This window comes from Arachis stenosperma, chromosome 3 (genome assembly GCF_014773155.1).
Source record: "Arachis stenosperma cultivar V10309 chromosome 3, arast.V10309.gnm1.PFL2, whole genome shotgun sequence".
NCBI classification, from domain to species: domain Eukaryota; kingdom Viridiplantae; phylum Streptophyta; class Magnoliopsida; order Fabales; family Fabaceae; genus Arachis; species Arachis stenosperma.
In genome coordinates, this window is record NC_080379.1 from 45,451,982 (window position 1) to 45,478,454 (window position 26,473).

The 26,473-nt window shown below is 38.4% G+C and overlaps 2 non-coding genes across 2 annotated transcripts; one reads left to right on the forward strand and one right to left on the reverse strand.

Moving 5' to 3' along the window:
• Nucleotides 1–671: 671 nt before the first annotated feature.
• On the reverse strand, nt 672–779 carry LOC130971528 (small nucleolar RNA R71). Its single transcript, XR_009082742.1, has one exon. It is a non-coding gene; the product is annotated as a small nucleolar RNA R71 (small nucleolar RNA).
• A 21,162-nt stretch (nt 780–21,941) lies between these two features.
• Nucleotides 21,942–22,049, forward strand: LOC130971816 (small nucleolar RNA R71). Its single transcript, XR_009083024.1, has one exon. It is a non-coding gene; the product is annotated as a small nucleolar RNA R71 (small nucleolar RNA).
• The last annotated feature ends 4,424 nt before the right edge of the window (nt 22,050–26,473 follow it).

Sequence of the window (26,473 nt, forward strand, 5' to 3'; positions counted from 1 at the left end):
AACCCTATCTCATCAAGTTCGAATTCTTCTACCTTCTTTCTTCTATTTTTCTTTTCCTCTGACACTTCAAGGAATCTCTATACTGTGACATAGAGGATTCCACATTTCCTTTTTCTCTTCTCTTTCATATGAGCAGGAGCAGAGACAAAGGCATTCTTGTTGAAGCTGACCCTGAACCTGAGAGAACCTTGAAGCGAAAGCTAAGAGAAGCCAAGGCACAACTCTCTTTAGAGGACCTGACCAAATTCTTCAAAGGAGAAGAACACACGGCAGCCGAAAACAACAATAATGCCAACAATGCAAGGAAGGTGCTGGGTGACTTCACTGCACCTACTCCTGATTTCTATGGGAGAAGCATCTCTATCCCTGCCATTGGAGCAAACAACTTTGAGCTTAAGCCTCAATTAGTTTCTCTAATGCAACAGAATTGCAAGTTCCATGGACTTCCAATGGAAGATCCTCATCAGTTCTTAGCTGAATTCTTGCAAATCTGTGACACAGTCAAGACTAATGGGGTTGACCCTGAGGTCTATAGACTGATGCTATTCCCTTTTGCTGTAAGAGACAGAGCTAGAATATGGTTTAATTCTCAACCTAAAGAAAGCCTGGACTCTTGGGAAAAGCTAGTCAATGCCTTCTTGGCAAAGTTCTTTCCACCACAAAGATGGAGTAAGCTTAGAGTGGAGGTCCAAACCTTCAGACAGAAGGATGGAGAATCCCTCTATGAAGCTTGGGAAAGATACAAACAATTAATCAGAAGATGTCCCTCAGACATGCTTTCTGAATGGAGCATCATAGGTATTTTCTATGATGGTCTCTCTGAACTATCCAAGATGTCTTTGGATAGCTCTGTTGGAGGATCTCTTCATCTGAAGAAGATGCCTACAGAGGCTCAGGAACTAATTGAAATGGTTGCAAATAACCAATTCATGTACACTTCTGAAAGGAATCCTGTGAACAATGGGACTAGTCAGAAGAAAGGAGTTCTTGAGATTGACACTCTGAATGCCATACTGGCTCGGAATAAGATATTGACTCAACAAGTCAATTTGATTTCTCAAAGTCTGTCTGGGATGCAAAATGCACCTGGCAGTACTAAGGAAGCTTCATCTGAGGAAGAAGCTTATGATCCTGAGAACCCTTCAATGGAAGAGGTGAATTACCTAGGAGAACCCTATGGAAACACCTATAATTCTTCATGGAGAAATCACCCAAATTTCTCATGGAAGAATCAAGAGAGACCTCAACAAGGTTTCAATAGCAATAATGGTGGAAGAAACAGGCTTGGCAATAACAAGCCTTTTCCATCATCTTCTCAGCAACAGACAGAGAGTTCTAAGCAGAATACCTCTGACTTAGCAACAATGGTCTCTGATCTAATCAAAACCACTCAAAGTTTCATGAATGAAACAAGGTCATCCATCAGAAATTTGGAAGGACAAGTGGGACAGCTGAGCAAGAAAATTATTGAACTCCCTCCTAGTACTCTCCAAGTAATACAGAAGAAAATCCAAAAGGAGAGTGCAAAGCCATAAACATGGCCGAACATGGAGAGGAAAGAGAGGAGGTGGACGCCACTGAGGAAGACCTCAATGGGCGTGCACCAATCTCCTCTGAGTTCCCCAATGAGGAACCATGGGAATCCGTGGCTCAAAATGAGACCATAGAGATTCCATTGGACTTGCTTCTGCCTTTCATGAGCTCTGATGAGTATTCTTCCTCTGAAGAGGATGAGTATGTCACTGAAGAGCAAGTTGCTAAATATCTTGGAGCAATCATGAAGCTAAATGACAAGCTATTTGGAAATGAGACTTGGGAAGATGAACCTCCCTTGCTCACCAAAGAACTGGATGACTTGTCTAGGCAGAAACTGCCTCAAAAGAGGCAGGATCCTGGGAAGTTTTCTATACCTTGCACCATAGGCACCATGACCTTCAAGAAGGCCTTGTGTGACTTAGGGTCAAGTGTAAACCTCATGCCCCTCTCTGTAATGGAGAAATTAGGGATCTCTGAGGTACAAGCTGCAAGAATCTCATTGGAGATGGCAGACAACTCAAGAAAACAAGCTCATGGACTTGTAAAGAATGTTTTGGTAAAAGTTGAAGACCATTACATCCCTACTGATTTCATAGTCCTAGAGACTGGGAAGTGCATGGATGAATCCATCATCCTTGGTAGACCCTTCCTAGCCACAGCAAAGGCTGTGATTGATGTTGATAGAGGAGAGTTGATCATTCAAGTGAATGAAGAATCCTTGGTGTTTAAGGCCCAAGGACATCCCTCTATCATCATGGAGAGGAAGCATGAAGAGCTTCTCTCAAAACAGAGCCAAGCAGAGCCCCCACAGTCAAACTCTAAGTTTGGTGTTGGGAGGCCACAACCAAACTCTAAGTTTGGTGTTGAACCCCCACATTCAAACTCTAAGTTTGGTGTTGGGAGGTTCCAACACGGTTCTGAGTATTTCTGAGGCTCCATGGGAGTCCTCTGTCAAGCTAATGACATTAAAGAAGCGCTTGTTGGGAGGCAACCCAATGTTTTATAGTTAACTATTTTTCTTTTGTTATTCTATCTTTTTTGTAGGTTGATGATCATAAGAAGTCACAAAAACAATGAAAAAAGCAAAAACAGAATGAAAAACAGGAAGAAAAATAGCACACCCTGGAGGAAGATGCTGCTGGCGTTTAAACGCCAGTAAGCCTAGCAGTTGGGCGTTTAACGCCCAGTCTGGCACCATTCTGGGCGTTTAACGCCAGAAAGGGGCACCAGACTGGCGTTAAACGCCAGAAAAGGGCTAGAACCTGGCGTTAAACGCCAGGAATGGGCACCAGCCCGGCGTTTAACGCCAGAAATGCCTCAAAACGTGATTTTGAGTGCCAATTGGTGCATGGATGACTTTTCCTTGACACCACAGGATCTGTGGACCCCACAGGACCCCACCACCATTCTCTCTCTTCTTCCCCCATTCACCAATCACCTCAACACCTCTTCCCCAAAAACCCTTCACCTATCAAATCCCATCTTTCTCTTCACCACTCACATCCATCCTTCATAAAACCCCACCAACCTCACCCTTCAAATTCAAACCACTTTCCCTCCCAAACCCACCCATAATGGCCGAACCATTACCCCCTCTCTCTCTCCTATATATACCCTTCTTCAACCCTTCATTTTCACACAACCTACACACCACTTTTCCCCCTCTTTGGCCGAACACACCACCATCTCCCTCTTCTTCATTTCTTCTTCTTCTACTCTCTTCTTTCTTCTTTTGCTCGAGGACGAGCAAACATTTTAAGTTTGGTGTGGTAAAAGCATTGCTTTTTCATAACCATTATGGCATCCAAGGCCGGAGAAACCTCTAGAAAGAGGAAAGGGAAGGCAAAAGCTTCCACCTCCGAGTCATGGGAGATGGATAGATTCCTCTCAAGGGTGCATCAAGTCCACTTCTATGAAGTTGTGGCCTTGAAGAAGGTGATCCCCGAGGTCCCCTTTTCACTCAAAAAGGGTGAATATCCGGAGATCCGACATGAGATCCGAAGAAGAGGTTGGGAAGTTCTTACCAACCCCATTCAACAAGTCGGAATCTTGATGGTTCAAGAGTTCTATGCCAATGCATGGATCACCAAGAACCATGACCAAAGTGTGAACCCGAATCCAAAGAATCATCTCACTATGGTTCGGGGGAAATACTTGGATTTTAGTCCGGAAAGTGTGAGGGTGGCGTTCAACTTGCCTATGATGCAAGGAGATGAGCATCCTTATACAAGAAGGGTCAACTTTGATCAAAGGTTGGACCAAGTCCTCACAATCATATGTGAAGAGGGCGCACAATGGAAGCAAGATTCAAGAGGAAAGCCGGTTCAATTGAGAAGGCATGACCTCAAGCCCGTGGCTAGAGGATGGTTAGAGTTCATACAACGCTCAATCATTCCCACTAGCAACCGGTCCGAAGTTACCATAGACCGGGCTATCATGATCCATAGCATCATGATTGGAGAAGAAGTGGAAGTTCATGAGGTTATAGCCCAAGAACTCTACAAGGTGGCGGATAAGTCCTCTACCTTAGCAAGGTTAGCCTTTCCTCACCTCATTTGTCACCTCTGTTATTCAGTTGGAGTTGACATAGAGGGAGACATCACCATTGATGAGGATAAGCCCATTACCAAGAAAAGGATGGAGCACACAAGAGACCCCTCTCATCATGAGATCCCTGAGATTCCTCAAGGGATGCACTTTCCTCCACAAAACTATTGGGAGCAACTGAACACCTCCCTAGGAGAATTGAGTTCCAACATGGGACAACTAAGGGTGGAGCATCAAGAACACTCCATCATCCTTCATGAAATTAGAGAAGACCAAAGAATCATGAGGGAGGAGCAACAAAGACAAGGAAGAGACATTGAGGAGCTCAAGCACTCCATAGGACCTTCAAGAGGAAGGAAGAGCCGCCATCACTAAGGTGGACCCGTTCCTTGATTTCCTTGTTTTTATTCTTCTGTTTTTCGAATTTTAAGTGCTTATGTTTGTCCATGTTTGTGTCTTATGATCATTAGTGTCTTAGTGTCTATGCCTTAAAGTTATGAATGTCCTATGAATCCATCACCTTTCTTGAATAAAAACGTGCTTAATTGAAAAGGAAAGAAGTGCATGAATTCTGAATTTTATAATAGTTTAATTATTTTGATGTGGTGGCATTACTTCTGTTCTCTGAATGTATGCTTAAACAGTGCATATGTCTTTTGAATTTGTGGTTCATGAATGTTGGCTCTTGAAAGAATGATGAAAAAGGAGACATGTTACTGAGGATCTGAAAAATCATTAAAAATGATTCTTGAAGCAAGAAAAAGCAGTGAATACAAAAAAAAAGGGGAGCAAACGAAAAAAAAAAAAAACCGAAAAAAAAAGAAAGAAAAAAAAAGAATAAGAGTTGTGATCCAAGGCAAATAAGAGTGTGCTTAAGAACCTTGGACACCTCTAATTGGGGACTTTAGCAAAGCTGAGTCACAATCTGAAAAGGTTCACCCAATTATGTGTCTGTGGCATGTATGTATCCGGTGGTAATACTGGAAGACAGAGTGCTTTGGGCCACGGCCAAGACTCAACAAAGTAGCTGTGTTCAAGAATCATCATACTTAACTGGGAGAATCATTAACACTATCTGGATTCTAAGTTCCTAAAGAAGTCAATCATTCTGAATTTCAAAGGATAGAGTGAGATGCCAAAACTATTCAGAGGCAAAAAGTAAAAGCCCCGCTCATCTAATTAATACTGATCTTCATAGATGTTTTTGGAGTTCATTGCATATTCTCTTCTTTTTATCTTATTTGATCTTCAGTTGCTTGGGGACAAGCAACAATTTAAGTTTGGTGTTGTGATGAGCGGATAATTTGTATACTTTTTGGCATTGTTTTTAGTATGTTTTTGGTATGATCTAGTTAGTTTTTAGTATATTTTTATTAGTTTTTAGTTAAAATTCACTTTTCTGGACTTTACTATGAGTTTGTGTGTTTTTCTGTGATTTCAGGTATTTTCTGGCTGAAATTGAGGGTCCTGAGCAAAAATCTGATCCAGAGACTGAAAAGGACTGCAGATGCTGTTGGATTCTGACCTCCCTGCACTCGAAGTGGATTTTCTGGAGCTACAAAAGCCCAATTGGCGCGCTCTTAACGGCGTTGGAAAGTAGACATCCTGGGCTTTCCAGCAATATATAATAGTCCATACTTTGCCCAAGATTTGATGGCCCAAACCGGCGTTCAAAGTCACCTCAAGAAATCCCAGCGTTAAACGCTGGAACTGGCACCCAAATGGGAGTTAAACGCCCAAACTGGCACCAAAGCTGGCGTTTAACTCCAAGAAGAGTCTCTGCACGAAAAATGCTTCATTGCTCAGCCCAAGCACACACCAAGTGGGCCCGGAAGTGGATTTTTATGTCATTTACTCATTTCTGTACACCTTAGGCTACTAGTTTCTATAAGTAGGACCTTTTACTATTGTATTAGGAGCTACGGATCTTTGGAACCTTTTTCTTGAGATCTTTTGATCACTTTGGGAGGCTGGCCATTCGGCCATGCCTAGACCTTGTTCTTATGTATTTTCAACGGTGGAGTTTCTACACACCATAGATTAAGGTGTGGAGCTCTGCTGTACCTCGAGTATTAATGCAATTACTATTGTTCTTCTATTCAATTCCGCTTGTTCTTTGTCCAAGATATCACTTGTTCTTCAACTTGATGAAGGTGATGATTGACGCCCATCACCATTCTCACTCATGAACAAGGTGACTGACAACCATTCTTGTTCTACAAGCATCTGAGGCTTAGTGAATATCTCTTGGATTCCTGATAACACGATGCATGGTTGATCGCCTGACAACCGAGTGCTCGCCTGACAAACGAGCCAGCCATTCCGTGAGATCAGAGTCTTCATGGTATAGGCAAGAACTGATGGCAGCATTCAAGAGAATCCGGAAGGTCTAACCTTGTCTGTGGTATTCTGAGTAGGATTCAATGACTGAATGACTGTGACGTGCTTCAAACTCCTGAAGGCGGGGCGTTAGTGACAGACGCCAAAAGAATCACTGGATTCTATTCCGGTCTGATTGAGAACCGACAGATGAATTCCGCTATGCTGTGACCAGAGCATATGCAATTGTTTTCAATGAGAGGATGGGAGGTAGCTGCTGACAACAGTGAAACCCTACACAAGCTTGCCATGGAAAGGAGTAAGAAGGATTGGATGAAGGCAGTAGGAAAGCAGAGAGACGGAAGGGAAGGCATCTTCATGCGCTTATCTGAAGTTCCTACCAATGAATTACATAAGTATCTCTATCTTTACCTTTGTGTTATTTTCGTTCATCACCATATCCATTTGAGTTTGCCTGACTAAGATTTACAAGATGACCATAGCTTGCTTCAATAGCAACAATCTCCGTGGGATCGACCCTTACTCACGTAAGGTATTACTTGGACGACCCAGTGCACTTGCTGGTTAGTTGTGCGAAGTTGTGTAATGCCATGGTATTGAGCTACCACGTTTCTGGAGCCATTGCCGAGGATTATGAGAGTTGTGAAAAAGTATTGTTCACAATTTCGCGCACCAGTACCCCAGCACCATCCTTAGATTATGCATGAAAGCCAAGGTTGTCTTTGAAGACAACAATCCAACTTGGGTAGGTCTTAGGAGATCACTTACACTCCAACGCATAACCCATGTGACTCCAGCTCAATAGCAGAAAAGACCCCATCTAAAGAAGAGGGCATCAAAAGAAGCACAAGAGGAAGAACCTATCCAAGAAGAAATCCAACCAACAGAACAGCATCAAGAAGGGTATTATGACCCAACCAACATCAATTTGGGTCACATTCGAGGAGCCATTGACGATTTATCAAGAATATACATGGAAGGACAAGAACAACAGTTGCAATTTCAATCTCAGAGAATGGATCGTCAAGAGGAAATGCTAACAAATTGGATGAATCAACAAAGAGAATAGCAGAAACAGCTAATGAAGCAGCAACAAGAGCACTACTCTCAGCTCACTCAAGCCATTAGTCAAGTGTCTGAAAGGCAAGAAAGCCAAGATAAACGCCTCCAGGAACTCAATCAATGCCAGATGACTCAGATGAAAGCATTCAATGAATTCAGTGTGCTCAATGAAGGAAGGCAACTGCATCGAGAAGAATTCAGCGTCAACACTCAGGCAAGGTTAAACTATATGACTGAGCATATGCATCACTTGCACCCCGACATCCCAAGTTATGAGAAAGTTCGCAAGAACTTAACAAAACAAGAAGAGGGGAAGGTGAAACAGCAAAAGGAAGCATTGAAGAAGAAAATGGAGGATGCCGGTTTCTGGAAAAAGCTGATGGGGAAGCGCAAGGGGAATGGAGACTCAAGTAATCAAGGAGAATCCCAAGGGAGCAGAAGAACATGAGCATACCAATAAGTGAAAGGTGGTGAAGTTCCTTCTTAGTTTACCTTTTTCAAAGCTTTAAATAAGAAAAATCATGTATGAAATAGAGCATGCTTCCATGGTAGTTTAGTACTTTCAATTATGCATTTAAGTTTTATTGCTTAGGCTACATGTGCTAGCTTAATGTCTTAAGTGTTCACTTTCACCTTTCTTACTTGTATGCTTGTCTCTTTAAGTTAATCAAAAAGAAAATGTTATGAAAAGAACAAGAGTGGAGTTATTTTATGAAGTGCATTCTGAATGTTTGTGGTAGGTTGATTAGTAAGCTAAGTTGGTTCACCAAAGAAGGAAAGAAAGCAACTATCTATCCTAAGTCCTTTGTTTGAGACACACCCTTTGAAACTAGCTAAACAATAAGATCCCAATAAGAAAAGAGAAAGAGCAATAAAATTGAAAAAGAAAGAAACACAATAAAAAACAATGCTAGGCATCAAGGGTTTCAAAATTGAGGCATGTGTCTGTGGTGTTTATGTACAAAGTATATACTTGGATGAAAGCTCTTAGGGGTGCATTATCACTTGGTAACTTGGATTAACTAATCCGGGATTATCAGCTGAAAGTCCACTATCAAGAGTAACCTTTGCTACAAAACACTTAGTAACCCAAAGAGGTGCTGGACACCAAGGTCTCAAGAAAGGAAAAATAACAAACCATATGCCTGTGGTGTGTATGTATGAGGAAAAGAGACTTGAGGGAGTAGGTCCTTAGGGTTGTCTTAACACCTAGCACCTTAAAACCAACTGGTTTGGGAGTATTGGCTGAAAGCTTATCATAAAGAGTCGCCCTCTTACAAAGCACTTAGCAAAAAGAAAAATAACTTTGAAAAAGAAGGAAGGATCAATAAGAAAGAAGTCTCAAAGGATGCAATCAAGAAAGTGACTAAGGATTTGATAAAGGCTTGAAACCTAAAGGGAAAGAACCTAAGTTGCTATGCATGAAACCCTATAAACCAGGAATGCTACTTCTATTTTATCTTCTTGTTATTTCATTTCATTCTTCTTATGCTTCAGTACTTGCTTAGGGACAAGCAAGCTTTAAGTTTGGTGTTGTGATGCAAGAGCATCTAGGCCAGTTTCACTGACCTTTTCTTTACTATTTTAGGGTAGTTTCATGCATTTTCTTAGTGAATAAGGCAGGTTTTGGATGAAATTACACTTACACCTTGATTTAAGCAACTTTTGTGAACTTTGCATAATTTCATGAGTATTTTGCTAGAATTCCATGATAAATTGATGATGCATAATCTCATGACTTTGGCTAGAGCTTTGATGCACTTTAATTGCTTGTTTTCAGGGCAAAGGAAGCAAGGAAGAACCACGTTAGTATTTACGTTAACCTAGTTAACGTGAACACTAACGTGGAATGGTAAAGCTTGCAACGTTAATGAGAAAAGTGATCACCAATAATGCCTGCGAAGCTATCCAAAGCTCACGTTACTTGCCGCGTTAACTAAGTTAACGTGGTAGTTAACGTAGAAGAAAAAGGAACTCCAACGTTAAGAGAAAACATGAACACCACTAACGTTGGAGAACTTGGCAATGATCCACATTAAGAGTCACGTTAACTTAGTTAATGTGAACTCTAACGTGGAAGAGAAAAACAAAAGCCAACGTTAGTGACACTCACTTTTGTCACTAACGTTGGACCAACTAGCATTGCCTACGTTAACTTTCACGTTAAGACTATTAACGTGAAAGTTAACGTGGAGTTGAGATCAAAGAGTCAACGTTAGTGACACTCACTTTTGTCACTAACGTTGGAAGATGGCATCACTACTACATTAAGAGCCATGTTAACTTAGTTAACGTGAGTTCCAACGTAGAGAATGTCGCATTTGGAGCGTTAGTGACAAAGGTAAGTGTCACTAATGCTCTCGAAGGTGGATCACACCTACGTTAAGAGTCACGTTAGCTATACTAACGTGGACTCTAACGTGGGAACAAAGGGGCACTAAGCAACGTTAATGGGAAAAGTGATTCCCATTAACGCTCGCGAAGGGGTACAAGCCAACGTTATTGGGAAAAGTGAGTCCCAATAACATTGGCCAAAATTTGAGAAAGCAACGTTAGTGGTCACGTTAAGACCACTAACGTTGGATTTAACGTGGATATATGAAGGTGGAACGTTAGTGGAAAAAGTGAATGCCACTAACGTTCTCGAACCCACAATGGCAATCAACGTTAAATATTACTAAATACCCAAAGCCTAATTCATATTTCTCTGCAAGTTGGGCCCACTAAAGATGAGAACTGCTTCAACTCAAGATCCAAAGCCCACATCTAAGACTTGAAGAACTCACTAGAAGATCAAGAAGAGTAGTATATATAGGAGTAGTTTTGAACTATAGAGAAGCTTGGCACTTTTGGGAACTACTCTCTATAGATTTACTTTTCTGTACTTTTAGCATGGATTCTTCTTTTCTGCCATTTTTCATTTCTAGAGCTATGAACAACTAAACCCATATCATTAGGTTAGGGAGCTCTATTGTAATTTGATGGATCAATTATAGTTTTCATTCTTCTTCTTCTTTCTTTTCTCTTGATCTTACTAGAAAGCTTTCGATCTTAATTCTATTGGTTAGTTGTCTTGGAAAAGAAACTCTCCATAATTGGATCTTCTTTGAGCCTTGGAAAAGGGATGAGGAGATCATTCTAGAAATGTTTTCTCATGTTGGACCAAATTGGGGTCTGGGCGGATATAGTGACATGTAATCCTCCCAACACTTTGATTTGGAAATACATGTGGTATAATCAGTGACCACACTTCATCTCTTCCCATGAGCAATTAAATCAAGGAATTGGGCAATTGTTCAAGCTTAGAGAGATTGGATTGCCAAGGAATTGGGATTCAATCACTTAAGATTGCCAAGGAGATCAACGAATGCAATGATTGAGGAAGAGATGAGAATGAACTTGATCCGGAGAATGCAACATCTCCTAAACCCAATGATTTCCCCATTTCTGATCTTACCCATTCTCTTTACTTTCTGCCATTTATTTTCATGCTCATTATCCCAAATCCCCATTTAAGATTCTGTACTTTAATTTCTGTTATTTACTTTCCAGTCATTTAAATTTCTGCATCTCAATCTAAATTCTATTTAGCTCGACTAGCACATTCTTCTAACTAAAGTTGCTTGACCAATCAATCCTTGTGGGATTCGACCTCACTCTATTGTGAGTTTTACTTGACGACAATTCGGTATACTTGCTGAAGGGAAATTTGTTGAGAGACAAGTTTTCATGCATCACTAATCATATAATAAATCAAGCTATAGCTTGGAAGGCCTAACTACAGCTACTAAATCATTATACTCACTTCACCTAATTATATAATCTTTCTAAACATTATTAAAGATATATGTCTATATTTATTATAAATTCGTACTATAGACCCTTCTATATGATGTTAACTTCTATCATATCTTCACAAGAAAGAATAACATTATAGCCTGCAAATTTTTTCAAATAACATGTTCTAAAATATTTTCATTTTTGTTTACTCAATTTAAAATTGTTTATGCCTCTTTTTAAAAATAACAGAGATGATTATCTTTAATTTAGTTTTTTTCCGCTATTTCTTGTTTAAAAATGTGCAAGTTCCTCCTTGCCCAACTTCTAATTCCATCTGAAAAATAAATATTATTGTTGCTGCCTTTACGTGGTTTCCAGCTTATTTATTTTTGTTATTGTTTTTGCTCTTTTGTAAAGCAGTGGTGAAGATTGAGGTAAAATAAGGCCGGAGGATAATAAATAGTAACCAATGTATTTTGCTTTCCTTTGTTATTTAACAGTTTTTTGTTTATTGGTAACTAATCAAATTTTAACTTGGTGAATTATCTTCCACATACATGCATGAATCAATGCTATTCATGCTTTTGTAAATAAAATCATACTTGAAAAATAGAGTACAATCTTTATATCAGGTCTCAGAATATTTTGTTTATTTAGATATTTTTTATTTTGCCTTTGATTTAGCTCGTTAGCTTTCTACACTATGTTATGAAAATATGCTATTGACTGTTAAAAACTACTCCTGGTAGTTTTTTAATTTGGGAGGGTTTTTCTTTTATTATTTTTCATGTGCAGAGTTAAATTGAATGAAAAACAAAAGATTATCACTAAATTTATAGAGAATACATGACATAGTCACAAGTATTATCAAAGTTGCAGTGACATCCATTTACACTATTAACCAATTATCTAAGGTATGCATTTTTTTTAATATAAAGGCCAAGTTTATATCAACAAATTACCTCTCTTTATACTACAGGAGGCACCACCTTTCCAGAACCGAGATTACACTTGGTAAGTTGCTTATAGAACCCTCTTTTTTATTTTATGCATTGTTTAAGTTATTTGGTTAAAGTAAAAATGCATGAGAAGAGAACATGCCTGTAATTTCTATGTTTAAACATATATCAATGTCTAAGTTGTGTGGATTGTGAACTCTGGGTGTGTGCGTGTGTGTGTGTGCTTGCTAATAATGTAAGCCTAAAAGTGTGTTGTGAAGCATTTCAATAACGTGAACTTGTCTTGTATTGCTTTTGAATTTGTGATGCTATCATAATTAAATGATTTTCTGTTGTGTATTATTGATGGATACATTATGGATTATGGATTAGTGCTTTCCAATTCTTCTTGTTACTACTCCGCCGGTTCCCTTTCTGATTTGGTGTATAAGGGTCTTTGAATAATATTTTATTTTTCTGTAAATTTTGTTTTCACTTTTTTCTAGTTTTTCAATTAGTCTATTCGTTGTTAATAGATTGTAATAATGTTGAGAAACTCATAGCATGAACCACTCAAGAGTTTAGGAAGAAAGGTGATTATTATCAAAATTTGCTTTAAGTATATACATGGATAGTGTTAATGTTTCTGAACCTATTCTGCAGCTAGCAAGACAACCATGGAGTTCTCAAAGGGAGGATGACTCTGGCAATCTTGATGACTCAAATGATTTTTAGACGAGTATGCGTAGGGTTATTTACTTTTCTTTGAATATTTTGTATTATTAGTGAATTGTAATTTAAAGAAATATAAGTTTGAGTTTAATTATTTATCTTGTTTTGAGTCTTTATGTTAGAGGATTATTTATTATTTTGATAAGTTTGTAAACTCATTATCTAATATTTAGTATAAATTTTATTTTTATATTTAAAAGTTTATTTGTGTTAATTGTCTACTATTTTTCAAATAAAAAAATAATTCAAAAAAACATAACTATTAAAATCGATGCTAACGTCGCTTTTTAAATTTAAAATAGACAAAAGAAAACAAAATATAGACAACGAATTTGTCAGTATTTTAATAATTAAATCGACGGCTTCTTTGTCGATTTTATTAAGCAGGTAAAATTTTTAAACTCATATTATATACGAAAAGATTGTCGATTTTATTATAATTTTGAAAAATTGACAAGCCTAAGAGCGACCACACCAGCCCTCAATTTTGCTATCGATTTTTAATATTATCGACAGCTTAGCTGTCGATTTGGCCGTCGATTTTAACAATATTTCTTATAGTGGTAGTAGATTGACCATATTCAATCATTCATGTTGTGTATACAATTACATAGTATTAGGAGATTATATTCAAACCATAAATAAATCAAATCAATATATAGGCTATAAAATAAACACGATTCGATAAGGTGAATAAATTTTTATTAGGCCATTAGCAAAAAATATAATATTCTAAAGACAACCAATACATTCAAGCACAAGTGTTAAAAAGGTAGAAATAGGATTACTACCAATAATGCAGATAATATATATCACAATGTTAAATACAAACATATATATTAATAAATTCCACAACATTAGTCTATCATAAGTAATTGTTAGATTTAACTCAAGACATTACAGATATTGATGATATACTTAGTCAAAAAGATTTTTATGTTGTTTGCCAAACTTTTTGAAGAGTGTGTAATATTTATCATTGGTTTATTATTTTGATTTTTAAGTTCAAATCATTATAGCACAAGGTCTAATACACATGAAAGCATACGAAATAGACTTTGGTTGTTCAGAACTTGAAGGTTCGTGGAGTTTAGGGTTATCATAAGGTTTATTTAAAAGGTTTTATTTAATTAGATTAGTCATTGATTTTGTTAATATTGTTTAAATCAGACTGAATTATATAACTAATCCCTAAAAAGCCTCAAATCATGCAGGTAAAAAGACATTCCAAAGGGTTAATAGACACGTTAATTCTGGTGAACAAACAAATACGGGTATATGTACATGGCAATTTATTTTCTTAAACGAACATTTGATCGAGGATTAAAAAGCAGATAACATAATGATATCTAACCTGTGTTTTTTTGGATTTTGCAGAGTATATGCACATGGGATATGCAATGTATAAATGTGAACATTGTACTGCTCTCTTTTGGTGCAATGAGAAGTTAAATAAGAATTAAAACACAACGGATCCTAAGTTCACTTCATGTTGTAAAGGAGGAAAGGTGTAACTTCCACACCTACCAGAAGCCCCTAAAGTGTTGTATGAGCTGTTGTTCAATAATACTCCGAAGAGCAAGTATTTTCAAAATAACATCAGATCATACAACATGTTCCAGTTCACATCGATGGGTGCAAAAATAAATCGTGGTTTAAATACTTCTAGAGGTCAACCTGCATTTACCCTTTTTGGGAAGAACTATCATTTAATGAGAAGTCTCATACCGCCAAAAGAAAATGTGACAAAATTTGCCCAAATGTATGTTTTTGATACACAAAATGAGATCAATAATCACTTGGTTGCTATCCAGTAAGTAGTAGGTGTATGCTTTTATGTTATACCATAAAAACCTTTCAGAATATAGAACAAGTTTTGTTAAGAGTATATTGCTATATTTAAATTATCACATATGCTGCTTTCATTGCTTTGTAGGGGTGAACATAAAAAATAAATACATGAAGATATTGTTAGAGACTTAAAGAAAATACTGGATGAGAACAATGTATTGGTGAAGGCATTTTTCATGGTTAGAGATTCGGTCACCAAAAATTAAAATACCACACTTAAACTCAGAATTAATGGGCAAAAGAGGAAAAGATCGTAGAAGATACAACTTGCCTTCAATGGATAAGGTTGGCACATTAGTTGTGGATGACTTTGATATAAATAAGACTGATAGGGATATTGTGGTCAAGACTTAAAGTGAAAGATTACAAAAGATCAACCATCTCAACCCAGCTTACTTGGGATTACAATATCCTTTGATATTTCTTTTTGGAGAGGATAGATATAAAAAAGATATACCTCTCAATAAACGTAATCGAAATGGAGGGAAATGGCGCCAAGAGGTGTCAATGAGAGAATTCTTTGCATTTAGGATACAAGAAAGGTTAGCTGATGGTTCTCCATTGTTATTTTCAAGGCGACACTTTTAGCAATTTTTGGTTTAAGGGTATTCGATAATTTGAATCGTCTCGGTTAAACTATATAAGGATTGACCAAAGGAATAAAGGAAGCAGTTTTGAGTAGGGAAACAACACTGTCATTGCACGGCAAACATTCTGTATTGCCTTTATCATTTACAAAAGGGCCAAGGTACATGATTCAAAACTATCAGGATGCAATGACAATTTGTAAGGCGGTGGGTTATCCAGACCTCTTTATTACATTCACATGCAATCCTAAATAGCCTTAGGTGGAAGACTTCCTTAAGAATAGAGAATTAAATGCAGAAGATAGCCCTGATATAGTTTGCAGAGCATTCAAGGATAAACTGGATATATTGATAAAAAGACATCTGAACAAACAAAATTGTTGGCAAAGTTTGTATAGGTATTGTTGATATCCAAAAGTACAAGGTATTTAATTATACAAGTTTTGAAACAAATAATTACATGTTTCATTTATAACACCCCGATTCACCACAGAGTTATTCTCAGAAATTCTGTGATGAAAATTTCAATAAATATTTGAGAATCATCTCATCATAAAATAATAAGGCAGATTTAGACTTGATAAGTGAAAAGAATAGATATATCGTGAGAGATAAAAGCGTGTCCTAAGCTAAAAACCGTATCGATAACGATGAATTTGACCGTCGAGTTAAATTCATCTATTGAATCTTTGCTACTAGATATTCTTAATTTTATCTTAGTAGAATATTCTAAATTTTATTCAGAGTCGAGATACTCTCTGCGTTTAATATCTCAGTTGCCGGTTGTTTAAACTGATACGGTTTGAAAACGGTAATCTTACGATTTGGTTATTGAACAGTTTCCTTTCCTTTATCTGGAAATTTAGACAACTCTTAAAGGAAGATATCTTCAATCTAAATCCATGAAGACACTAGAAAGATTATCTAGAAGAAAAATAAAGAACCAAAATACCTACCTTAATTAAAATCTAACCGAACTTAAACCGAACCGATTTTTCTTAACCAAACCACTCTCTAGATTAAGCCATATAATCACAATTAAACCACACTCTCTCTCTTCTCTTCTTGCTGGCTGAACCTCCTCCATATATTAGCCAAGGGTGCTGAATCATTAGTGAACAATTAATGAAGGAAGCATGTAATCAAACATGTGTTCACTTCCTTACATTGGTGTCACCAAACCATCCCTTAATCCACTACCCATTGCCCTTTAAATAGCCTTGTTAGAGTTTAGTTTTTGAGCCTTAACAAGAGAGAAAAGAAAGAGAGAAATGAATTGAGAAAAGAAAAGGGAATGAGTGTGGGTGAGTGGTGCGCGAAATTGTGATCACTACAACTTCGCACAACTAACCAGCAAGTGCACTGGGTCGTCCAAGTAATACCTTACGTGAGTAAGGGTCGATCCCACGGAGATTGTTGGTATGAAGCAAGCTATGGTCACCTTGTAAATCTCAGTCAGGCAGACTCAATTAGATATGGTGATGAACGCATAAACATAAAGATAAAGATAGAGATACTTATGTATATCATTGGTGTAAGAGCTTCAGACAAGCGTATGAAGATGCCTTCCCTTCCGTCTCTCTGCTTTCCTACTGTCTTCATCCAATCCTTCTTACTCCTTTCCATGGCAAGCTCGTGTAGGGTTTCACCGTTGTCAATGGCTACCTCCCATCCTCGCAGTGAAAGCTAATGCACGCACTCTGTCACGATACTGCCAATCACCGGTTTGGTTCCCTCCCCTACCGGAATAGAATCCCTCTTTTGCGTCTGTCACTAACGCCCAGTAGGTTACAGGTTTGAAGCACGTCACAGTCATTCAATCATTGAATCCTACTCAGAATACCACAGACAAGGTTTAGACCTTCCGGATTCTCTTGAATGCCGCCATCAGGTCCTGCCTATACCACGAAGATTCCGATTAAAGAATCCAAGAGATATTCACTAAGCCTCAGATGCTTGTAGAACAAGAGTGGTTGTCAGTCACCTTGTTCATGGGTGAGAATGATGATGGGCGTCAATCATCACCTTCATCAAGTTGAAGAACAAGTGATATCTTGGACAAAGAACAAGCTGAGTTGAATGGAAGAACAATAGTAATTGCATTAATACTCGAGGTACAGCAGAGCTCCACACCTTAATCTATGGTGTGTAGAAACTCCACCGTTGAAAATACATAAGAACAAAAGTGATCATTGGTTTCGGCCCCCAGAGAGGGAACCAGAAGAACCAAGATCTGATCTAAGAACTAGATGTCCAAAGATGAAAATACAATAGTAAAAGGTCCTATATATAGAGAACTAGTAGCCTAGGGTGTACAGAGATGAGTAAATGACATAAAAATCCACTTCCGGGCCCACTTGGTGTGTGCTTGGGCTGAGCAATGAAGAAATTTCGTGTAGAGACTCTTCTTGGAGTTAAACGCCAGCTTTTATGCCAGTTTGGGCGTTTAACTCCCATTTAGGTGCCAGTTCCGGCGTTTAACGCTGGAATTTCTGTAGGTGACTTTGAACGCCGGTTTGGGCCATCAAATCTTGAGAAAATATGGACTATCATATATTGCTGGAAAGCCCAGGATGTCTACTTTCCATCGCCGTTGAGAGCGCGCCAATTGGGCTTCTGTAGCTCCAGAAAATCCACTTCGAGTGCAGGGAGGTCAGAATCCAACAGCATCTGCAGTCCTTTTCAGTCTCTGGATCAGATTTTTGCTCAGGTCCCTCAATTTCAGCCAGAAAATACCTGAAATCACAGAAAAACACACAAACTCATAGTAAAGTCCAGAAAAGTGAATTTTAACTAAAAACTAATAAAAATATAATAAAAACTCAACTAAAACTACTAAAAACATACTAAAAACAATGCCAAAAGCGTACAATTTATCCGCTCATCACAACACCAAACTTAAATTGTTGCTTGTCCTCAAGCAACTGAAAATCAAATAAGATAAAAAGAAGAGAATATACTATAGACTCCAAATTATCAATGAAACATAGCTCCAAATTAGATGAGCGGGACTAGTAGCTTTTTGCCTCCGAACAGTTTTGGCATCTCACTTTATCCTTTGAAATTCAGAATGATTGGCTTCTTTAGGAACTCAGAATCCAGATAGTGTTATTGATTCTCCTAGTTAAGTATGATGATTCTTGAACACAGCTACTTATTGAGTCTTGGCCGTGGCCCAAAGCACTCTGTCTTCCAGTATTACCACCGGATACATACATGCCACAGACACATAATTGGGTGAACCTTTTCAGATTGTGACTCAGCTTTGCTAAAGTCCCCAATTAGAGGTGTCCAGGGTTCTTAAGCACACTCTTATTGCCTTGGATCACAACTTTATTTCTTTCTTTTTCTTTCTTTTTCTCTTTCTCCCTTTTTTTTCGTTTTTCTCCTTCTTTTTCTCTTTTTTTTTTTTGTATTCACTACTTTTTCTTGCTTCAAGAATCATTTTTATGATTTTTCAGATCCTCAATAACATGTCTCCTTTTTCATCATTCTTTCAAGAGCCAACAATTTTAACATTCATGAACAACAAATTCAAAAGACATATGCACTGTTCAAGCATACATTCAGAGAACAAAAGTGTTGCCACCACATCAAACTAATTAAGCTAGTTTTAAAGATGAATTTGAAATCCTGTACTTCTTGTTCTTTTGTAATAAAAACAGTTTTCTTTTAAGAAAGGTGATGGATTCATATTCATAGCTTTAAGGCATAGACACTAAGACACTAATGATCATAAGACACAAACATGGATAAACATAAAGCACTAAAATTCAAAAAACAGAAAAATAAAGAACAAGGATATTAAAGAACGGGTCCACCTTAGTGATGGCGGCTCTTTCTTTCTCTTGAAGATCCTATGGAGTGCTTGAGCTCCTCAATGTCTCTTCCTTGTCTTTGTTGCTCCTCTCTCATGATCCTTTGATCTTCTCCAATTTCATGGAGGAGGATGGCATGTTCTTGGTGCTCCACCCTTAGTTGTCCCATGTTGGAACTTAATTTTCCTAGGGAGGTGTTAATTTGCTCCCAGTAGTCTTGTGGAGGAAAGTGCATCCCTTGAGGTATCTCAGGGATTTCTTGATGAGAGGGGTCTCTTGTTTGCTCCATCTTCTTCTTAGTGATGGGCTTGAGGTTATGCCTTCTCAGTTGAACCGGCTTTGGATGCCATAAATGGTTATGGAAAAACAAAAAGCAATGCTTTTACCACACCAAACTTAAAAGGTTTGCTCGTCCTCGAGCAAAAGAAGAAAGAAGAGAGTAGAAGAAGAAGAAATGGAGGAGAGGGAGATGGCCTTGTGGTTAGGCCAAAAGGGGAAGAAGTAGTGGTTTGAATTCGGATGGTGAGGTAAGTGGGGTTTTATGGAGGTGAATGGTGAAGAGAGAGATGGGATTTGATAGGTGAGGGGTTTGTGGGGATCCTGTGGGGTCCACAGATCCTTAGGTGTCAAGGAAAAGTCATCCCTGCACCAAATGGCATCAAAATCCACGTTTTGAGCCATTTCTGGCGTTAAACGCCGGGCTGGTGCCCATTCCTGGCGTTTAACGCCAGGTTGTTGCCCTTTACTGGCGTTTAACGCCAGTCTGGTGCCCCTTTCTGGCGTTAAACGCCCAGAATGGTGCCAGACTGGGCGTTAAACGCCCAACAGCTAGCATTACTGGCGTTTGAACGCCAGCTTCTTCTCCTCCAGGGTGTGCTGTTTTTCTTCCTGTTTTTCATTCTGTTTTTGCTTTTTTCATTGTTTTTGTGACTTCTTATGATCATCAACCTACAAAAAAGATAAAATAACAAAAGAAAATAGTTAACTATAAAACATTGGGTTGCCTCCCAACAAGCGCTTCTTTAATGTCATTAGCTTGACAGAGAACTCTCATGGAGCCTCAGAAATACTCAGAACCGTGTTGGAACCCCCCAACACCAAACTTAGAGTTTGAATGTGGGGGTTCAACACCAAACTTAGAGTTTGGTTGTGGCCTCCCAACACCAAACTTAGAGTTTGACTGTGGGGGCTCTGCTTGGCTCTGTTTTGAGAGAAGCTCTTCACGCTTCCTCTCTATGATGATAGAGGGATGTCCTTGGGCCTTAAACACCAAGGATTTTTCATTCACTTGAATGATCAACTCTCCTCTATCAACATCAATCACAGCCTTTGCTGTGGCTAGGAAGGGTCTGCCAAGGATGATGGATTCATCCATGCACTTCCCAGTCTCTAGGACAATGAAATCAGTAGGAATGTAATGGTCTTCAATCTTCACCAAAACATTCTCTACAAGTCCATGAGCTTGTTTTCTTGAATTGTCTGCCATCTCTAATGAGATTCTTGCAGCTTGTACCTCAAAGATCCCTAATTTCTCCATTACAGAGAGGGGCATGAGGTTTACACTTGACCCTAAGTCACACAAGGCCTTCTTGAAGGTCATGGTGCCTATGGTGCAAGGTATAGAAAACTTCCCAGGATCCTGCCTCTTTTGAGGCAGTTTCTGCCTAGACAAGTCATCCAGTTCTTTGGTGAGCAAAGGTGGTTCATCCTCCCAAGTCTCATTTCCAAATAACTTGTCATTTAGCTTCATGATTGCTCCAAGGTATTTAGCAACTTGCTCTTCAGTGACATATTCATCCTCTTCAGAGGAAGAATACTCATCAGAGCTCATGAATGGCAGAAGTAATTCCAATGGAATCTCTATGGTCTCATTTTGAGCCTCAGATTCCCATGGTTCCTCATTTGGGGAACTCAGAGGAGATTGGTGCACGCCCATTGAGGTCTTCCTCAGTGGCGTCCACCTCCTCTCTTTCCTCTCCATATTCGGCCATGGTTATGGCTTTGCACTCTCCTTTTGGATTTTCTTCTGTATTGCTTGGGAGAGTACTAGGAGGGAGTTCAGTAACTTTCTTGCTCAGCTATCCCACTTGTCCTTCCAAATTTCTGATGGAGGACCTTGTTTCATTCATGAAACTTTGAGTGGTTTTGATTAGATCAGAGACCATTGTTGCTAAGTCAGAGGTATTCTGCTTAGGACTCTCTGTCTGTTGCTGAGAAGATGATGGAAAAGGCTTACTATTGCTAAACCTGTTTTTTCCACTATTATTATTATTAAAACCTTGTTGAGGTCTCTCTTGATTCTTCCATGAGAAATTTGGGTGATTTCTCCATGAAGAATTATAGGTGTTTCCATAGGGTTCTCCTAGGTAATTCACCTCTTCCATTGAAGGGTTCTCAGGATCATAAGCTTCTTCCTCAGATGAAGCATCCTTAGTACTGTTTGGTGCATTTTGCATTCCAGACAGACTTTGAGAAATCAAATTGACTTGTTGAGTCAATATCTTGTTCTGAGCCAATATGGCATTCAGAGTGTCAATCTCAAGAACTCCTTTCTTCTGACTAGTCCCATTGTTCACAGGATTCCTTTCAGAAGTGTACATGAATTGGTTATTTGCAACCATTTCAATCAATTCTTGAGCTTCTGCAGGCGTCTTCTTCAGATGAAGAGATCCTCCAGCAGAGCTATCCAAAGACATCTTGGATAGTTCAGAGAGACCATCATAGAAAATACCTATGATGCTCCATTCAGAAAGCATGTCTGAAGGACATCTTCTGATTAATTGTTTGTATCTTTCCCAAGCTTCATAGAGGGATTCTCCATCCTTCTGTCTGAAGGTTTGGACTTCCACTCTAAGCTTACTCTATCTTTGTGGTGGAAAGAACTTTGCCAAGAAGGCATTGACTAGCTTTTCCCAAGAGTCCAGGCTTTCTTTAGGTTGAGAATCCAACCATATTCTAGCTCTGTCTCTTACAGCAAAAGGGAATAGCATCAGTCTGTAGACCTCAGGGTCTACCCCATTAGTCTTGACTGTGTCACAGATTTGCAAGAATTCAGCTAAGAACTGATGAGGATCTTCCATTGGAAGTCCATAGAACTTGCAATTCTGTTGCATTAGAGAAACTAATTGAGGCTTAAGCTCAAAGTTGTTTGCTCCAATGGCAGGGATAGAGATGCTTCTCCCATAGAAATTAGGAGTAGGTGTAGTGAAGTCACCCAGCACCTTCCTTGCATTGTTGGCATTGTTGTTGTTTTCGGCTGCCATGTGTTCTTCTTCTTTGAAGAATTCGGTCAGGTCCTTTAAAGAGAGTTGTGCCTTGGCTGCTCTTAGCTTTCTCTTCAAGGTCCTTTCAGGTTCAGGGTCAGCTTTAACAAGAATGCCTTTGTCTCTGCTCCTGCTCATAAGAAAGAGAAGGGAACAAGAAAATGTGGAATCCTCTATGTCACAGTATAGAGATTCCTTGAAGTGTCAGAGGAAAAGAAAAATAGAAGAAGGAGGTAGAAGAATTCGAACTTGATTAGATCGAGTTCGAATTGTGCATTAAGAAGGAGTAGTACTCCATTAATAGAAGGATGTGAGAAGGAGGGAAGAGGATTTTCGAAAATTCAATTAAGAAGATTTTGAAAACATTTTGAAAAACACTTAATTGATTTTCGAAAATAAAAGTAAGAAAGAAATCAAGTGATTTTTGAAAAAGGAATTGAAATTAGAAGTCAAAAAGATTTGATTAAAAACTATTTTGAAAAAGATGTGGTTAAGAAAATATGATTGGTTTTAAAAAGATGTGATTGAGAAGATATGATTTAAAAACAATTTTAAAAAGATTTGATTTGAAAACAATTTTAAAAAGATATGATTTAAAAATTAATGACTTGCCTAACAAGAAAAGATATGAATCAAACATAAAACCTTCCTTAACAGAAAAGGCAAAAAATGTTCAATCAAATCTTTAATTGTTAGTAAGTATCTTTGAAAAAGGAAAGAAATTGATTTTGAAAACATTTGATTGAAAAGATATGATTTGAAAAAGATTTGATTTTGAAAAACTTTGAAAACTTGAAAAAATTTGATTTTGAAAACAAAATCTTCCCCCTAGCACCATCCTGGCGTTAAACGCCCAGAATGGTATACATTCTGGCGTTTAACGCCCAAAATGCTACCTCTTTGGGCGTTAAACGCCCAACCAGGTACCCTGGCTGGCGTTTAAACGCCAGTCTGCCTTCTTCACTGGGCATTTTTGAATGCTCAGCTTTTTCTGTATAATTCCTCTGCAGCATGTTCTGAATCTTCAATTCTTTGTATCATTGACTTGAAAAGACACAAATTAAAATATTTTTGGATTTTTTTTTAATAATAAGGAATAATCAAAATGCAACTAAAATCAAATAACAATGCATGCAAGACACCAAACTTAGCAGTTTGTATATATGAGAAACAACAAAACACTCAAGTCAATAGAATTCAAAGATCAAAACAAGGAAATCATCAAGAACAACTTGAAGATTAATGAAGACACATGCATGAATGCAATAAGAACAGAAACATGCAATTGACACTAAACTTAAGATGAGACTCTGGACTCAAACAAGACATATTTTTGGATTTTATGATTTTGTAATTTTTTTTGTGCTTTTTCGAAAATTAAGTGAAAAGGAAAATAAAGGTATCAAAATTCTTAATGAGAATTCCAGGAATCATGCAATGTTAGTCTAAAGCTTTAGTCTAAAGGAATTAGACATGGCCGGCTAAGCTTCAGCAGGACATTGCATTCAAGAGCTAAATTGATGAGGATCAATCAGCTTTGGTGATGATAAGAACATCACCTTGAAACACTAGAATTCACTCTTAAGAACTCTGAAGAAAAATAAATACCTAATCTAAGCAACAAGATGAACCGTCAGTTGTCCATACACAGAACAATCCCCGGCAACGGCGCCAAAAACTTGGTGCGCGAAATTGTGATCACTACAACTTCGCACAACTAACCAGCAAGTGCACTGGGTCGTCCAAGTAATACCTTACGTGAGTAAGGGTCGATCCCACGGAGATTGTTGGTATGAAGCAAGCTATGGTCACCTTGTAAATCTCAGTCAGGCAGACTCAATTAGATATGGTGATGAACGCATAAACATAAAGATAAAGATAGAGATACTTATGTATATCATTGGTGTAAGAGCTTCAGACAAGCGTATGAAGATGCCTTCCCTTCCGTCTCTCTGCTTTCCTACTGTCTTCATCCAATCCTTCTTACTCCTTTCCATGGCAAGCTCGTGTAGGGTTTCACCGTTGTCAATGGCTACCTCCCATCCTCGCAGTGAAAGCTAATGCACGCACTCTGTCACAGTACTGCCAATCACCGGTTTGGTTCCCTCCCCTACCGGAATAGAATCCCTCTTTTGCGTCTGTCACTAACGCCTAGTAGGTTACAGGTTTGAAGCACGTCACAGTCATTCAATCATTGAATCCTACTCAGAATACCACAGACAAGGTTTAGACCTTCCAGATTCTCTTGAATGCCGCCATCAGGTCCTGCCTATACCACGAAGATTCCGATTAAAGAATCCAAGAGATATTCACTAAGCCTCAGATGCTTGTAGAACAAGAGTGGTTGTCAGTCACCTTGTTCATGGGTGAGAATGATGATGGGCGTCAATCATCACCTTCATCAAGTTGAAGAACAAGTGATATCTTGGACAAAGAACAAGCGGAGTTGAATGGAAGAACAATAGTAATTGCATTAATACTCGAGGTACAGCAGAGCTCCACACCTTAATCTATGGTGTGTAGAAACTCCACCGTTGAAAATACATAAGAACAAAAGTGATCATTGGTTTCGGCCCCCAGAGAGGGAACCAGAAGAACCAAGATCTGATCTAAGAACTAGATGTCCAAAGATGAAAATACAATAGTAAAAGGTCCTATATATAGAGAACTAGTAGCCTAGGGTGTACAGAGATGAGTAAATGACATAAAAATCCACTTCCGGGCCCACTTGGTGTGTGCTTGGGCTGAGCAATGAAGAAATTTCGTGTAGAGACTCTTCTTGGAGTTAAACGCCAGCTTTTATGCCAGTTTGGGCGTTTAACTCCCATTTAGGTGCCAGTTCCGGCGTTTAACGCTGGAATTTCTGTAGGTGACTTTAAACGCCGGTTTGGGCCATCAAATCTTGGGCAAAGTATGGACTATCATATATTTCTGGAAAGCCCAGGATGTCTACTTTCCAACGCCGTTGAGAGCGCGCCAATTGGGCTTCTGTAGCTCCAGAAAATCCACTTCGAGTGCAGGGAGGTCAGAATCCAACAGCATCTGCAGTCCTTTTCAGTCTCTGGATCAGATTTTTGCTCAGGTCCCTCAATTTCAGCCAGAAAATACCTGAAATCACAGAAAAACACACAAACTCATAGTAAAGTCCAGAAAAGTGAATTTTAACTAAAAACTAATAAAAATATAATAAAAACTCAACTAAAACTACTAAAAACATACTAAAAACAATGCCAAAAAGCGTACAATTTATCCGCTCATCAGTGAGTTCCTTTCATCCTTCTTGTGATCATCAATAAAGAACGTGAGTGAGAGAGGAAGCTAACTGAAGCTTGAAGGGGGAGGAACCAAAAGCCTCACCATTTTCACCAAGCTCTTTTATTTAAAATTTAGCAATGAAATTCACACCAACCATCCTCCAAGAACTCCTTTTAAGCTGGCCAATGTTAATTGATGAAGTAAAGCTAGAACCGATTACTTGACCAAGGGTGAACTCCATCGAGGTAGGGGTTAGGCTAGTGTAATTCTATGTTTGTGTTTATGTGAATGATGATTATTGATGATGTTATGAGTGATTGCTGCTAGTTATGATGTTAAATTATGCATGATAAAGATAAGAAGATGATTAATAAGTGATGAGAAGCTTAGAAAATCGAAAAGGTTAGTTGGAACCTAAACCAAATTCTGCCAATATGGTTATTGAAATTAGGCAGCAACTTGCGCGAAATTCTAGACAAAATATAGCCACTCAAAAATCGTGTAATAATTCTCTGTTAATCCTTGATGAGGTTAGATCATCCTCTCAAAATTTCAGAATTTTCTTATGAGTATGTTGGAAGATAAAAAAGTTTGAAAGTATATGGTTTCTATTGAAAAATCTGTTTTTGAATTAATCCAGTAGCAACTTCCAACCTACACAACTTTTGATTCTAATGGGTTTTGGGTTGAAACCAAAAAGAGTTGAAATATTGGCATGTGAAAAATATTGTGTCCAAATTTTAGGGTAATCCCATTTTTAAAGA